Here is an 18,059-nt window from a genome sequence, read left to right as displayed (position 1 = left end):
GAGAGAGAGAGAGAGAGAGAGAGAGAGAGAGAGAATGGCATCCATCCATTCTTTGTGAAGTTTGTCTATAATGCGCTGAGCTGCTCCAGTCACTGCAGGGTTAGGACAGGTACATTTGGAAATCTGGCAGGGCACCACTTGTTGCCTTCTTTAGAATAGTCCAGGCTATTTTCATTTGTTTTGTTTTTTGTTTTTTCCTCCCATATAAACTACAGAATAAGTTTGTTTAGTCAAAAGAAACTGTGCTGACGTTTGGTCAGAATTGCTTTGAATGAGAAGTAATTGATTTTATATTATAAAACCTCTACACCACTGAAAGTTCACGCTCAGGACTAGGTAGCTTCTCATTTAGTTTAGCGTCATGGCAATTTCTAAGCAGGGGATTAACACGGTTTTCTTTTTAGAACATTCGTGTACTGTACTTGTAAATTTACTCTTAGATGAGTTTCTTTTTAAATCCTTTTTATTCTTATTACAAATGACATTTTTCTTCCAGAATATTTTCTTAATCCTCTGTGGTTTATACAAGAATCTATTCAAATGAATTTTTTCTCCTAAAATTTTTTGGGTATATGATCAAATCATTAGCAAACTAGGCTAAATTTGCTTCCTCCTTTCTAATACACTTTCCTCGTATTCTTTCCTTGTCTAATTGAATTGGCTCGTACTTCCAGAACAGTGTTTGACAGTGAGGCTGGTTGTTGTCAAACTCTTTCAGTGAAGGCGGGGGAGCTTGCTACAGGAGTCTTCTGGGGAAATGCAGCGGCCCTAACCAGGAAGGCCTTCTCTAGGAGCTGGGGAGATGGCTCAGCAGTGAAGAGCACTTATAGAGGACCCAGGTTGAGTGTCTGAACCCATAAGATGACTTGGTTACTGTAACCCTAGTTCCCAGGGATCTGATGCCCTCTTATGGCTTTTGTGGGCACTGTATGGCTAGCCACTCAGGTAAGACACATACACATAAAATAAAAACTTTTTTAACATTTAGTTTTATGTATATGATTTTGCCTGTATGTATCTATGAGTACCATGTATGTACAGTGTCAGCAGAAGCCAGCTGAGGGTGCCAGACCCGGAACTAGAGTTACATATAGCTGTGAACTACTGTGCAAGTGCTGGAATTGAACCTGGGTCCTCCAGAAAGCAGTCAGTGCTTTTAGCCACTAAGCCATATCCCCAGCAAACAAATCTTCCTTTAAAAAGGCTTCTCCTGACCCGCATCCTGTTTACCACATCATCCGTGACCCTCACCTGAAGTCGCCACATGTGTCCTTAATCTCTGCATCCAAGAATTCAACTGACTGAACATAGATTCTCTAAACATATTCTCAAAAAATTTGTATCTGTACCAAACACTGATAGACATTATCTTGCTTTTTCACTTTTACAACATTCATATGTCTGGGCATAATAATAAACTATGTAGACACACGTTCAAACATACAGGTTCTGTGCACACACATACCTTACCTTGTTATGGGATACATCACCCCAGGTTTTGATGTTCACAGAAAGTTCTGGAACAATGGCAGGCCCTTCATGAACACTGTGGAAGGAGGTCTCTCTTCTTCACTGTATTAACTACATATTCTGTGACATTACCAACATCCACTTCCCTGATGGGGGCACTGTGAGCTCTTCCAAGGTAGAGTCTTGCTCTCTCCCTCTGTTGTTTCCCTCAGCCTATGTGTGGCCTGTCACACAGGTCTGTGGAAGGAGCAGCTCACAGATCTCCTCAGACTGCCTTATTTGGAAGGTGCTCTTTGTAATACCTGTCCATCATCTTTCACAGCCCTTCCTGTCCAAACCTGTCTCCTGTCAGCTCAGGACCCTTTCATCCAGACCCCTGTGACTGTGTCTTTCCCGCATTGTCACTATGCACATACGGAAAAGGAAGTCTGGAGAGGCTAAGAGACTCGCTCAGCTTGTGAATGGTAGAGTTGGGTTGCACCACCAGCTTATGGTTCTTTCCACTGGGCTATGCTGCTGCTTAATTGATTGCTCCTTAGAGCAGCGGCTGGGAAGATTTTCCACTTTGATAATGGACCATGACTTTTCTTCAGAGATGCTGGCTGAGGGGCAAAGAGGAGAAGACATTTTGTCCCCAGAAGGTCCTCTTAATTTAGCTCTTGCCTGCAAAGGGTAGACTGTGAAAGTTGGTAAGGCAGGGAGGGCTTCCAATGGCAAGGTGGCAGTGTGACAGAGACAGGACATGCAGCAAGCAACCTGAAATGCAGGCCTCCACTGCTAGTGCCTCTGGAAACAGTGGCACAGATTTGGTGACATTGGAGAGAGTGACTCTGACCTGACACACTACTCACTGGGTACTTGGTACCTGCACACACAGCTTTGTTCTAGCTGTTCAGCTGTTCTATGAGAGATTAAGGGACACCCAGCCTATCTCTTCAGGGGTCTATGTTCTCAACAGACAAATAATATCACCCACTGTGTAATTGTCCCCCACACCCTTTCAGTTGCTCTCTAGCCTCTGGCACAAGTTGGCTTTAATGACCTTCAGAAATGGAGCCCCAGAGATGCAGGTCCTTCCGATGTGTAGTGTCAGAATCTGGGATTCCAAACTAGAGATTCGGATATCCACACTCCCCGTGGTATTCATGGATAAATACAACAGGGGGCCAGTTCCAACAGGACAAAATGAGAAGAGGCTACTCTGCCCCCAAGGTTAGTGGGGAGGGAAGAGGCCTTAGGAAAGGCACCAGACAGAGAGCTAGGTCACCAAGGAAAGCGTAAACAGCTTTGCCTGGCTGCAAGGAGAGACGAGAGGGATTAAACTGAGGCTCTGCATTGAGGCTAGCTTCTGACTCAGCAACACTGAAGGCCGTGCTCCTTGAGGGGTGACCTTGGCAAATCACGATGCCAATTAAATGTAGCCTACGTGTCACCAGCCACTTGGGGCCAGGCTGGACTCTAATCTCGGAGAGCTTTTCACTGACTAGCGTTTACCCTCTCCTCTTATTCCCCAGCCTACTTCTTCCCCTAGACTCTGTCAAGCTTATGCACCATCCCGACTCCTTGCATGCCTTTGCAGGTGTATGTGCCCTTACACGTTCCCAGAGCCCACCAAACGGTCCGTGAAGAAGAGTTCCTTAATGTGGACATCTGGCAGGCGTGTCTCCCAGCATCCTGGAAACCTGCAGGTCCAGGAAGATACAGAGAGAGCCCTACTGGTGACTTTGAGTTTCCCTGGTCCTGGTATAAGATCTTCCTATACCACTAACTCCTTCTCGAGGGAGCTAAATGGAGTGGCCACCCTGCTCACAGCCCTCTGTCACATGCTTCAATGTCACTATCAGACTGGAAAATCTTGCAGGGCTCTGACTTTCCAAAGACTCTGGCTGCCTTCCATTCTCCTCTCCATCAGTAGCTCTTTAACACGCAATCCAATATTCTGGTGACTGTCTCTGTGAAACTGCACCTGGTGTCAGCTGCCTGGCCCTAATCCCTGTTAGTCTCCTGCCCTGCTCAGAGCTGACCCAGCGCTGGCCTCCTGTGGCTAGATCTGAAAATGACTTGGCCAGAAAGCAGCGGCTCATCCCTACGAAGGGATGAAAGGGCTAAATGAGAAACTGTTGCCCGTAGGAATCTGGATCCTTTTAAACTAGGTGACAAGTGATCGACAAACTACACACGGGCCTTGGAAAGGTGAAAACCCCGTCAGAGAGCATCGTGACAGGAAAGGGTCCTGCCAAACTGGAAGTCGCAGGCTGAAGATTATAGAATGATAATGTGCAGGTCAGCTATCCTCAAGTTTCCTGAGGTCAAGGGTAGCAGGATCCCTAACTGCAGCCCCTAACCTTTAATTCATGTGTGCTCTGGCCCATGAAGGCACATGTGCTAGAGGTTGACATCAGGGTGTCTCCCTCTCTCATTTCTAGGGCCTTTCACTGCACTGGAGCCTCCTCTTTCTCAGCTGGATTTGCTGGTCAGTGAGACCCCCGGGATCCACCTGTCTTCCCCCCCTTCAATGGTGGAGTCACAGAGGAAAACCACATGCCTGGCATTTTCTGTGGGCACTGGGGGTCTGAGCTCAGGTCCTCATGCTTGTTTGCCAGGCACTTACCCTTACCTGCTGAGACATCTCCCCCAGCCTCTGCTCAACCCTATCCCAAAGAAAAAGAAGCTCACACAAGCATTATGAAGCCCCATTGCACATATGTACATGCATGCACTTCTACATGCATGCATGCACTTGTGTGCACATACCCTGCACGCATGGACCTGCTCCTCACTTCCCCAGTCAACTTCCCTTTTACTTCTGAGACAGATGACGACCCTGCGAGGCTATGCTTGCTGAGTATGAGTAGTTTATCCAAAGGGACAGGGTTCTGACAGATGGGCATAGCCCTTGACCTGACCTTCAGAAGAACTTCAGTTAACGCCTGCTGTCACCTTACACTCGGCTTGAGAAACCAAAAATAGCATCTCCTCTTGTCACCCAAAGAGTTTATGTAACATGCGGGAACATCTCTATCTCTCTATCTGTGCACCCCCCTTTCTTTTTGCACACTGCTGTTTTCTTTCCTCTTCTGTCTCTCCCTCTCTCCTCCCTCCTTTCCTTCCCCTCCCTCTCCTATACCATCATCATCCTCATCTTTTCCTGACTCCTTTCTCCTCTCCTCTCTCTCCCTTGTATTAGTGAATATTCTGGTTGCTGTGACCAAATGCCAGATAAGAAGCAGTTTAAGGGAGGGGGAGGCTCTGTCTTGGCTCACAGTTCAGGGGGATGTGTCCCATCGTGCCCTTAGGGAGGCAGCAGGGTCCTTCTCACACCAGGGAGAGGGGAGGGAAGCTGGTGCTTAGCTCAAGGGGAAAACGGCTTTCTTCTTTTTATTCAGCCTATAGACTGGTGCCGCCCACAGGCAGAGGTGGTCCTTCCTCCTTAGAAAATCCTCTCTAGAAACCACTGCAGACATGCACAGATGGCTGTGTCTCCTAGGTGATTCCAAATCTAGCTGAGCAGACCATGAGAATAATCACCGTACCACCTCCCTCTTCTCCCTTCCTTCTCTTCATCCTACTCTCTCTCCCCATTTCTTTGCTTCCTTCTTAAATTGAAGAACGCCAGTTTTGTCCCCATTGTGCAGTGAGAGTCTTAGAGTCCAGAATTGGTCCTCACGTTAAAAGACACAAGTAGAGACCCTCCAACACCCTTCTTCCTCATTACCTTTTCTGTCTTCTCATTCTCTCTCTTTTCTTGTTCCTTCTCTTACTCTTTGTCTTGTTCAGAGAGCTTGTCGCATGTCTATGCGACTCTCTTCTCAGTGGACCTGGAACCTTCAGAGGCAAGCACCCCCTTATTTCTCCCATTGCTATTTCTTTAGCTCATGGTTTTCCTGTGAGCACTGATCCCTTCATTCTAAGGGGGAGTATCTATCTATATTCTTGAGAAGTGGTTCTTCTCGCTTGCCTTCCTGGGACACATGGTTTAGGCCCTCGGGAAATGCTAACCAATACTTTGCTGAGAATTTTGGTTTTAAGGGGTCATTTCTAATTGATTTTAAAAAGAAATATGAAGAAAGTAAGACAGAAAAAACATAAGCAGAAGACATTGGGATGTGGGTTATAAAGTGTTGATAGAAAGTTCTGCTTGCATGTGTTTATGTATATGGTATGGTATGATGTATATGTGCATGTATGTGTGCGGTATGTGCATGTGTGTGTTATGTGGTATGTATGTGTGTTTTTGTAGTATGCATATGAGAGGGATATGTGTTTCTATGTGGTATATGTGTGATGTATGTGTTTGAGGTATGTATATGATAGGTACATGTGTATGCTTGCCCTTGAAAGTATTCATATGGTACTAAGGAAAAATTAGGCTCATTAAAATGTTTGCCGACCACCTGTGTGTAGGCATGTCTACACAGTCCTTAAATCATCCTCATTTGGAATGCCCTTTCTTTGCACAGTAACAAGCCCACAGTAATGATGGAGCTGAGGTTGGAATGCTAATGAGCTGTGCTGAAGAAATGATGCGAGAGTGTCTTGTAGACTGTAATTAACACATGGCCTCTATTATATCCTATCAGCGTTCTATCTGCTTGCTGACAAGTGATTCCCCCCAAATAATCACGCATCTTTCAACATCTCCACATGAGCGCTAATTGCGAAGAGTTCCTGCCTAGAAAGGCCACTTGGAGCAATTTGAGGACAATTAAACGGGCACAAGCAGCCGCTGAGCACAGTTACCTGGTCTTGAACACATGGTGAGTAAGATGTGGCATGGGGAATGAGGTTTTGAGCAGTCCCCCAGGCTGCACCTGCCTGTTGTCCACTTACGTAACAATCCTACAGCCACGGTAGATGCAGAGGAATGGAGGGGGAATGGGCTGCATACATCTGAAGACGGTCAGAATTGAAGGGGTGGCCAGGGCCAGCCCTGGAGAAAGCTGCCTTTGTTGTGTATCTTGTGTGCTTAGCTTTGGCTCTGCTCCAAGTCTGCCCTTACTGCACAGGCTCTCTCCACGTTGTTTCCTTCTTAAACTGAAGAATGCCACAGTTTTGTCCCCATTATGCAGTGAGAGTCTTAGAATCTAGAACTGGTCCTCACGTTGAAAGGCACAAGTAGCGACCCTCCAACATCCTTACTGTCTACCCAGAAGGCCAGCCAGGGTCCCTGCTAGGCTTGGCTGCACAAGGGCCTGACAGAAACCTGAGAAATTAATTGAACTTCTGTTGGGCAATTCTCTGCCCAGGCAATTCTCCAGCCCCCCATGGCTTTCGCATTTGTCTTGGAAAAGGACCAAGCAGGACGAGAGTTTGACCAAAATAGGTAGAACTGAATCATAAGAGCCAACCAGGGCAGGCACTACAGTCCAAAAAGAGAGAAGATCTAGTGGGGGAGGGGAGAAACTGCAGAGCATCAGTGAAGACCAGCTTTACTAGGGAGAATGCACAGCCACACCCTAGGAGAGGACAACAGGGAGATGATCTTGGGCATCCATCCACACACTGTGAAGATGAGTCCTTTCCCACCCCAGGGAGGGCAACTTGGATCTCTGCTGGTAGGCAGAAATAACCAGGCTATAGAGCCAGGCCCTGCATCTTACATCTAGACATCTTGTGTCCAGCAAACAGGGAGCGCATGGAGACAGTGATTAGCCTTATGTTCAGCTCTGTGTGGTGGTCCTCGGAGAAGGGGGCACCAGTAACTCCATGCTTTTTTTCCTCAGTGCTTTGCTTTGGGTTTCAAAGTGGTGTCAGTAACTCCTACCCCTGACTCATGAAATCGCTGCAGGGCTCTATGGTAGAGGGTGTCAGGAGGAATGGCATTTGCTCTAGGGTGGCTTGGGAATGTACAGGACGTGTGAGGATGAAGGTTACTGGAGAGAGAAAGTTTTTCAGTAGAAATGAATGCATGTGCACTTAGGTTCAGCTGCTGAGTTGCAGCACTGAGCAGACTTAATTAGTTCTGAAAACAAACAAACAAACAAACAACCCACACTAATATGTATAATTGGGGTCAATAACAGGGAACTGCCAACATACTAACCAGGGCAATGGTTAAGGTCAGGGTTCAGCACTGTTAACTTCTATCAGCTAGTTTTTGTTGAAGGTGCCATGACTCTCTTATAGACTTTGGGGACAGATATCGAAAGGGAGTGGTACCATATTTACTGCCCTCTCTATTCAATCTATTGTACACTGACCCTCTGCTCTGTCCTCTACAACCTCCGAAACGTCACAGAAAATGGGCAGGGACCATTCTGTTCCAGGGTGAGACTTGGCCCCTGGAACCTGGAGTCACGGTGTGACTCACAACTCACAGGTGCAGAAGGCCACTTTAGGTGAGCATTACCTACTTGGGTGGGTCTTTATGGAGCTAAACAAGACTCCTGATGATTTTACCATAGAACCCTAAAGGGCCCTGGTATACCTTGAGATAACCCAGCCAATAGTTCAGCACTGATACCCATAAGCATCATTGTTCAGGACAGAGACCTGAGGAAATCTTTTTCTGAGCCCCTGACCCTTTAAGCACTTGCTCATTTCTCCTCCTGTCCTGCAAGTCACGACCCACAAATATCTGCTTGCTCCTCACCTGCATCCCATCTCATCTCATCCCAGGGAAAGATACTGCTCTCTCCCTGTGCCCCTCATTTCCCCCATCAAAATGCTTGTCAGATTTCAGGAAGGATACTCAGATTGGAGAAGAAGAAACACCAGGATGTGCCTGGTGTGTGTATAGCTGGAAGAACACACGGGGGTGGCAAAGAATAGAATTAAAACCCACAGATGGGAACTGAAGGAGGGCAGCTTCTAGGTCAGGATAAAGACACAAACAGCTCCAATGTTAGGAGTCAAGCAGCCTTTCAAGTGGCTGTCTCTAGACTCTGACACCCACAGCACCACCACCACTGCCTTCTCCACTTGCTATAGTATCTCTGAGCACCTGCTCTCTCTAATCATCCTCACTGTCTCTATCAGTGTCCTGTCCACTTACTGACACCTTATTCTCTCTCCCAAGTCCTTTCTGACCATCCTCCACCCCTGTAGCTTGTGAGTCTCAGGAGTTTAGGAAAAAGAGCCATCACAAGATGGGAAGGTCTGAGGAGAGGGCACTGAGGGTGAAGGTGTGCATAATGAACTGCTGGGCTTAAAAGATAAAGGATTTTCTGGTTGCAAAAATAAATCCCCTATGCTATGCCTGCCATCTAGACTCATCCTTAGCCAAGGAAGAGGATAATATAGTTCATTTAGTCCCATGGTGACTTCTGAACCCCTTGGCCCCACACAGCATGGGATAGCCCACCACTGGTACCTCCCAGCATCCTCTGCCAGCCCACACAGAAAGCTATATGTAGAGAAGGGAGTCATTTACAAGTTTATGTGAAAACTGCATTTCCCTTTCCTCTTTTAGGAGAATTTTTTTTTCCTCTAAGCTTGCTATCTCATCCTTCAATGGAAGTCTTTGTTCTTATTGAATGATTGTTATGGTTCAGAGTGCAAGCTGGGGGCAGCGGAGGAAGGATATCAGAAGGTCCTGTTCCCTTTTAGTCACACTACCTGAGCACGTGCCAGTATAAATCAGAGTGGGCTGGGGGTGGGGAGCAATGGCCGATGAGCTCCGAGTCTTAGCCTGGGAAAGTGAAAACAGTCAGGAGGAAGACGACAGGGACGATGGTTCAGTAACACGGCAGATATGCTCACTGCTACTGAATCACAGGCGTGTCTTTACAATGCCAAAGACAAAAGGTAAGAGAAGAAACAGTGGCTAAGGTTAGCATCTGTTGGCGTGAAGCGAGGGTGGTTAGTGGAAACAACAGTGAAGGGCCTTTAGATTGCTTCCTTACCTGGTGCTTGGCCAAGTGCCAAGGGTACTAAGCTTACTTTTCTGTCTCTGATGAATGTCATGACTGTAAGCGACTTGGGCAATGAAAGGTTTCTTTGGGTTGCGAGAACCAATTATAATCCACCATGAAAGGAGCTTTGGGCAGACTCAAGACGGCAGGCTGGAAAGAGGAACTGAAGCAGAGACCATGGAAGAGTGCTTCTTACTGGCTTGCTCATCCTACTTTCTTATATAACTCAGGACAACTTGCCAAGGCATGGTGCCACTTACAGTGGCCTGGGTCCTCTCACAAGGGTCGTTAAGAAAAGAAATACTCCACAAACTTGCCTACAGGCAATCTGATGGAGGCAGCCTTCAGTTAGGGTTTCTTCTTCATATATGACTCTAGCTTTTGTCACGCTGACCAGAAAACTAAACATAGCTAACTAGCACAGGCACATCCCAAAGGACAGGAGTCAGCAATGCTGACCAGGCACACAGGTGCTCGGGTGCTTTGACTTAATGGCTATAATTCTGCCACTTTACTCATTTGCCTTTATATGTACAAAATGACAGTGACATCTTAGTAATGTTAGGAATGGCAGAAGACTGACTTTGGAAAGACCTTGAGTTTACCCTTTGTATAGGGTAAGCTGTTCAAATGTGATAGTGATACTGTGGAATATGATGTAAAATGTGTGTGCATGAGACGGAGGGTGGGAAGGGGGAGGGATTGTGGAAGGGAAACACTTCTGGTACTAATCTTTAAAAGTTTCCAGTAGGATCTGTCCATAGTAAGATTCATATAGTAAAAAGCAGCAAAGAGAAAAATCGCATGAGCAGAAGAGCCACATTGAACATATTTGTCCACAGAAAGGGATTGCTGGAGGCTAGGAAGGGAGTGAAGGCAGCAGATACTGCAGAAGGAGTTGGGAGGAGGGAGAGGTGCATGCTGGCAGAAGTGGGAGGTGAGCTAGACTCTCACTGCATAATCACATATACAGAATTCCTGAAAAAATGGGGAGAATAGCCTCTTTTAAGCTTTACTTTTTTTTTTCTTTTTCTTTTTCTTTTTTTTTTAAAGATTTACAATATGAAAGTACACTGTAGCTGTCTTCAGACACTCCAGAAGAGGGAGTCAGATCTTGTTATGGATGGTTGTGAGCCACCATGTGGTTGCTGGGAATTGAACTCAGGACCTCTGGAAGAGCAGTCAGTGCTCTTAACCGCTGAGCCATCTCTCCAGCCCGCTTTACTTTTGAGATCACAATCCAATTACATCTTTCCCCTCCCTTTCCTTCCCCCCAAACCTCCTTCATGTCACCCTACCCTGCTCTCCTTCAAATTCATGGCCTCTTTTCTTACCAATTGTGATTAAAGGCATTTATGTATGGGTATATATCTATACATTCTTAAGTACAACCTGTTGGATTTGTACAATGTTACTTGTAGGTAACATGTCTCAGGGCTGCCCATTTGCCACTGGCGACCAAGTGGGCTCTTCGCTGGGAAGGACCACCTCTTTCCCTCCCAGCTTTCTTCAGTTACCTAAGGTTTTTCATGGAGGGTCAAGGCCTGTGGATGACTTTCCCCCATCCAGTTTGTCGTGGCTATTGGTGTTCTCTTTGTTCTGCTCACATTTGGGTGATCATGTTGAAGAGACTTTATGGGTTCAGCTTCTGATGTTACTAGGAGACACAATCTCACAGCAAACTTCTTATTCCTCTAGCTGCTAAAATCTTTCCATCTTCTCCTCCACAATGTTCCTTGAGCCTAGGTGTGGAAGGCTTTTGTATAGGTACAGATTAGGACTTCACAACTCTGAACTTGACTTGGTGTGGTTTTCTGGACTGGTCCTCCCATCTGCTGCAATGAGATGTCTCCTTGATGGGGGATTCTGACCACACTCATCTGTGGGTATAAGAATAAATTCTTAGGGATTATGCTTATTTAACAAATTAGTGATTTCATATTGTCCTCTACACTGAGTAGTTAGCTAGGGTTCCAGTACCAGACATGGTTTCCCTCTTGATGAACAGGTCTAAAATCCAATTAGAGAGCTGTTGGTTACTGCCATGGCATGTGTGCCACTATTGCATCAGAGTTATCTTGCCATGTTGTTCACTGATATGGTTCATAGAGTTCATAGCTCAGTAGAACTGTTGGTTGCATGGCCTGCTGGTACCATGAAAGCTAGTTCCCAGGGATGAGATATTCAAATCAGTTCCAGCTCAGGGGTCTCTGAGCCCTGTTGGAAGAGTCTTTTGGAAGCCCTAAATTGCCTTAGACAATTTGGTTGTTGCGGGAACATAACTCTGAGATCACAAGGCAGTATCTCATAATGGGACCATTATCAGGGATGTGGTCCATTATTGGCTGAAGTGACACTCCATTGTGCATGGCTATACTACCAGTTACTATTCTAAGCTCCAGCTGCTATGTTATATTTTTTCCATTGTCTTCTTCCTTATATAACCCTAAGGACAAAATGATCTCCACACTTCTAGATATGGATGGAGACAAATCAGTTCATTAGGTTATATAATGCTCCTATCTCTAGAAGGCCCTGGGCTAGGATTTGAACCCAGATTCATCTGGCTATCAGTACATGCTCTTGGCTCTCCCATCCTTTCATCCATACCAATCTCCAAAGGCAGATTTTATAGAGGAGCTTGTTTTGGCTTGTTTTATATTTGACAGAACTTGCTTGACTTGACAAGGGCATTTTCTAGGAAAGTACACCTCTTCTGGAGTCTTCTCCTACCTTTGAGCATTTTTGGAAAAGCAGCCTGCATCAGCAGCAGCCATTCTGCCACAGGCCTTATGAGCATCCTATTTTCAGGAGGTGTTTGTGTCCATTGTTCTAAAATATCTGGGTAAGTGTATGATTAGGGTACAGTGCGGCTTGTGGTTGCTCTAGGCCCTCCTCAAGTACCTGTACATGCTGGCTCCAATACCCTGCATGGGGCCCAGAAGATGATGTTACAGGAAAATATCTTAAAACATGACAATGATTCAATAAGAATTCATCATGAGGGGCTGGTGAGATGGCTCAGTGGGTAAGAGCACCCGACTGCTCTTCCGAAGGTCCAGAGTTCTAATCCCAGCAACCACATGGTGGCTCACAACCATCCGTAACGAGATCTGGCGCCCTCTTCTGGAGTCTGAAGACAGCTACAGTGTACATACATGTAATAAATAAATAAATCTTTAAAAAAAAAAAAAGAATTCATCATGAAATGGTTCAGATACATTCGTGAGTGTGTGTGTGTGCGCGCACTCGAGTGCAGCATTTTCCTGTGTTTGATGATCTCAGAACCAGGCCCTGCAACTAGAGTTGGGTAATTACATAATCCCAGAGGTGGCTCCACAGTCCAATAAAAATTTGGTCATAAAAATAATTAGATTGCAGGCTATTTAAAAATGTGGTCCCAAGGGCATAGCCACAGACTATTCTCTGCCTGCCTTCAGCGGGAGGATTCCAAGTTAAGAACAAACTGAGAAGAAAAAAAAAAAAAACAGTATTTGAATTAGGGATAGAGATAGCAGAATCCATGTCTGGGATGTAAGTCTATTACTGGTGGGGTTTACTGAATCTTCTTTAAAGATTCAGTGGGGCTGTGAACTGCACTGGGTGTATGCTTCCCTAGTGGAGCCCTTGCTGGGCTTGTCTCTCACAATATAGTTTACACGTGTGAGCAGAGATCAGGGTACCTGGCATGCTAATGATTCCCTCAAGAGGAAAGCTTTGGGATGTCTTCTGGAAGCAGAAGGGCCAGTTTGTTTTAGGACAAATGCCTCTGTCGTGCTTCACCTCAGCCAACTTCCCACAGCTGGACTGGCACAGGTGTAGCTTTAAGGGTAGAAGAAAAGGGTGTGCTTTTTTTTTTTTTGAGGTGGGGGAGGCCCAAGGTCAGCAGCTGAAGTATCCTGAAATGTCATCTTTCCCTGGAGCAGGACTCTCCTTCCCCTCAAGATGAGGATGAAAAAAATCACGGTTCTGCCAGGCGGTCTAAATCAAGTCTCCTGTAAGGAAGAAACTTCCTGATGAGATTTGTTCGTGGGCAAGTTGGCTTTTCCTCTTGGTGACAGATATCTTCAGACTCAATGATGTGTTCTATAAAGATGTCAACTTTAACTCTGTAATAGGACAAACCAACTCTTTTTCTTTCTCCAGCCTCCCTGGACAGCAAATATTTCAACCTCTAGACACCAAAATGTGTATTGATTTTTCTGCCCTTATACCAAGCAGATCTCCGACCCTATCTGAGTGTGCTGTAGTTCAATTCAGTTCTGACACTGTTTGGAGTTAGAATTATATCTACCAGCTCCCATTTCAGCCCTGTCCCCCAGAACGGCCCTGCTTCAGATACCACCAGATAACAGTTGCTTGACCCATGTTATGACCTCTGTCACTGGCCCACTGGCTACAGATTTGGTGGTTCTAAAGCCTCTCTGTGAGTTCAGTACTTGGCTAGACACCTCACAGTATTCAGGGTTGTGCTTTTTAGTTTTCCACTTATTATAAAGGACCTTGATATAAGGAACAAAAGGAAAAAGAAAAATAAAGAAAGGAAGGAAGGAAGAAAGAAAGAGCCCCCAGACGGAGGAGATGCACATGGAAGGACAAGACATGGGGATTGGGACATGAGACATGTGGTATAGAATTCCAGAGTCCCTCACAATAGAAGTGCCACCTGCCAGTCACCTCCTAGTGTTCAGCAATGTGGAAGCTCTGTGAACCCAGAGGCCTCATGTGAAAAGCACAAATGGCTAAATCACTGGACAATGGAGACCCAGCAGGTCCAGCGGGCTTCTTCCTGGAGGTCAGGGAGTGGAGTTATAACTGCCCACCTTCTAACTACATGGTCACTTCCCTTGGCAATCAGCTAGCCGCTAAGGCTTCCCAGGAGCTCCTAGCCACCATTCATCTCATTAGCATACAAAAGGGCTTCATTTTGGAGGTGGAATAGGAGCCAGGAAACCACTTTGGGGATGGACTATCTATTTCTTATTGTCAAAAATATTCTCAAAGGCTATGATGGAGACAGGAAGGACTCTGATTAAACAAGACATTCTATCTGCATATTGGGAATCCTGACTCCCTCTGTTCCTGTTCCAATCTGTCACTAAGGCTCAGAGGTCTCCCAGGGTAGAGGACATGGTTTCTATTGGCTTGTGCTGGGGGCCATTTCTCTTTCCTCTGGCAACCTTCAGCAAACCCCTCAGCACAGTGCTGAGGCTGTGACGTCAAAGGTTCTTGATCTTGTTTCCCTCCAGCTTCTGGCATCTCTCTCAGGGAATATGCCTCTTAAAGATGGGAAGCGAAAGGCTGTACACAGACACCATTCCTCCTGCCGCTTATCACTGGGAAAACACTTATGGTGATCCTATCCAATTGCAGCAGTGCTCGGTAATACCTCCAGTTTCTTCCTTGTGTCCCACTGCAGGTTATGGAGATGCAGTTCGATCGTCTGTGTTTCTCTGGTCTGGGACCAGGAATGCTGAGCTGGGTTACCACAAGCATAGACGGCAGATGAGTACAGATATGGCAAACTGGCTGGGAGAACCAATCGGTGTTCTCTCCCAGTTCTTTCTGCTCATTCAGTGCAGCTGCGTTGCTGTCAATGCTGCAGGGAAGGCAGAGGCTGCTGGGAGCGGCCCAAGGATAAGTAGCAGGGTTGACAAGCTAAGTCCTAAGCCTTTGTCCCCCCATTTCCCTGCAGTCCTGGAATTCAAGCTTCCCAACACTGTTTGAAACAAGTCCGGAGTCCCTTTAAAAAAATGTGTTACATTCTTTTAATTATTTTTAATTAGGTTTTTACATCTTAACTGCACTTCCCGTATCATCTCTCCTCCCAGACCTGCCCCATTCACCCCTCCTCCCTTCTCTTCAGAAAAGAATGGAGGTCCCATGCATGTCTACCAAACACGACATATTAAGTTGCAGTAAGACTTGGCACCTCCTCTTGTATTAAGGTGGAAAGGGTAACCCAGTACGAGGACAAAGGTCCCCAAAGCCGACAGAAGAGTCAGAGACAGCCCCTGCTCCTACAACAAGACTGAGCTGAACAACTGTAGACATCAAGGCAGAGGACCCATGTCAGACCCATGCAGGCACTCTGATTATCGATTCAGTCTTTGTGAACCCCTATGAGCCTAGGCTAGTTGGTTCTGTGGGTTTTCTTGTGGTGTCCTTGGGAAGAGGGGGTCCGTTTGGTTTTGAACATTGTTTAGCAGCTTCTTCATGCAAGATCCCAGCAGCATCAATAACATGGCAAGCAAAAATATCTCCACATGTGGTCAGGTCGGAACCCGGCTGAGAACCACTGCTCTGATGCTCTGATGGAATGGCCACATCTGTTGTGGACAGGACTTTAGCTTTTACTCTTGGTCCTTCCACCACACATGCTTTCTTCCTCCTGTCCTTGATCAGAAAAGTCTCACCTTCCTTCCACTGAGACCTTCTCTCCTGGAACCCCTCTCTCTCATGTCCTCGCTTGCTAATGTCCCCTCTGGACCTTTGCTTCACTCCACCTCAGCATCCACAAGAAGGTTGACCTAAAGCCTCTACTGATGATTCTGTTTTGAGCTTCCAAGGATTCAGGACAAGACTTCATTCTAGCAAGCATCCCCAGGGACCAATTCAGTACATGGCATATAGCTACACCCAGGTGGCATTTCTTAATTGGTCCTGAACAGGAGACCTACATAGCTAAAAGCCGACTATGGAACATGTGCTCTCTGAAGGGCTGGCACATCCTGGCTACTTAAGATGGTTGACTATGAATGGGCCTCAATCTTTCTGAACTAAGAAAAAGCCTGGGGCTAAGAAGATGCCTCAGTAGGGAAGGTGCACACTGCACACACAGGAGGGCCTGAAGCTGGATCCCTGGCATTCATGTGGAAGCTGAGCATCAGAATTGGATAACTGTAACCCCAGGCCTCAAGGGTGGGCAGAAAAAAGTGGATCCTGGGGGCTCACTCTCCAGTCTAGCAAGAATGCTCTGTTTCAAGTTTACTGAGAGACCTTGCCTCAAAAAAAAAAATCCCTTCGTTATGGAAAGTCATTACTTTGTAAGCTAATTAAAATATTAATTTAAAATGCTTGAACAGAGCAACCTTGCACGAGTGGATAATGTTCTTCCCCAAAGCTTAAAGTTATTTAAATGAAAATTCCAGTACCAGGTGTGGGGTGCCTCCCTACAAGCTGTTGGTTAGGAAGGCTCCAAAGGCCCCCAAAACATTACAGTATCTTGCGTTGCCACCAGAGATAGAGCATGAGATCCAATTGCTGAAGATACCACATACTGTGGGTTATAGGCTATTAAATCAAGGTGGATCTGAGTTGGGAATTTTCTGCCTGTTGGCAAGCTTTCATAGTGCCAGAAGGTACTGTATGCAGCTGCATGTAGAGGAAAGTCATCAGTTGTCATACCTAGTGACGGACCACATGAACTTTAGTAATAACCAGCCTGGGAAGGCATAGCCAGCGGTGCAATGGTGGTATGACTGTCATGGGGGTAACAACCTGCTTTCTGTTTAGATTTGTAGTCCACTCTGCAGGAGAGAAATCATGCCTGGTCTGTAAGCCTGGTCAAGAGCACAACAGCTGGGGCCGGGGACATAGACACTAGAAAAGAACCTACTGCTGCTCTTTTGTCAGTTGGAGTACAATCATACTGCCTTCTAACAACTTAGATGTATAGCCATAGATGGCCGCTGACCTTGGCCTTCATCAGAGAAGGTTTCCCTCTGCAGTGGGTGGCGTTAATGCAGAGACTCACGACTGGTCAGGGTGCAGAGAATAAGTACTTGCAGAGTGTTGGCTCAGTCCTATAACAGAGCATGTAGCTCACCCCCTTCAAGACTCAAAGGCCATTGTGGAAGAGGTGCAGAAAGAATGAAAGAGCCAGCGGACGGCCCAGAGTGCTGCAGAGCAACACTTTCTGATCATTCTGGAACCCACTGCAGCTGTGGTTCCTTCCAACAGGATCTGCCCAAGACTACGCCATGTCACCATGGGTGGGGGAGGGCCTTACGGGGCCCCATCCCTCATGGAGGAACTATGGACATTAATGGGAGTTGGGGGAAAGAGAGTGTCATCTTCTTCAGCAGTGTAGCTACTGGTAAGATGCCAGTGTTCTGGGAAATAGCTCCGCACTCATGTAAGCAGCCATAACTAAACCCAGGAGACCAATAAAATAAAATAAAATAAAATAAAATAAAATAAAATAAAGGATTTCAGAGTAGGTAGCTTGTTGGGAAGATAGATTTCAGTGGGAAAGAAGGGGATGAGAAAGGATGGTAGGGAGTGAAAATGAACAAAATTTAATGCACAGATGAAGCATTATAGGATAAAATTACACACACACACACACACACACACACACACACACGCGCGCACACACTAAATGAAAGGCTATTGGCTCTCAAGTTCTTGTTCCAAAGATTTTAATGACTTGAAGAAAAATTGTCAGTTTTCTCCATATACTGCAGTGACTTGAGCATCATTAATTTGTAAGTATCTTGAGAACTTGTTCTAATGAAGTTCTGAGTTTGATACTTGCAGAAAGAGTGCAGCATTTGACGGGGGAATAAAATAATGTGGCTTTGCACCAGTTCTGGTGTGTCAGGAGCATTGGGCTCTTTGGGCTACTCCCCTGACCTCTAAGTCTTCATTTGTAAATGAGACCAGAAACATCTCTTGTGGTTCTGAGTAACCTTTTTCTCCAGTAGAAGTGGCTCCTCCTAACACTACCAAAGG

Source organism: Mus caroli, chromosome 14 (genome assembly GCF_900094665.2).
Source record: "Mus caroli chromosome 14, CAROLI_EIJ_v1.1, whole genome shotgun sequence".
NCBI classification, from domain to species: domain Eukaryota; kingdom Metazoa; phylum Chordata; class Mammalia; order Rodentia; family Muridae; genus Mus; species Mus caroli.
This window is presented reverse-complemented; position numbering follows the sequence as displayed.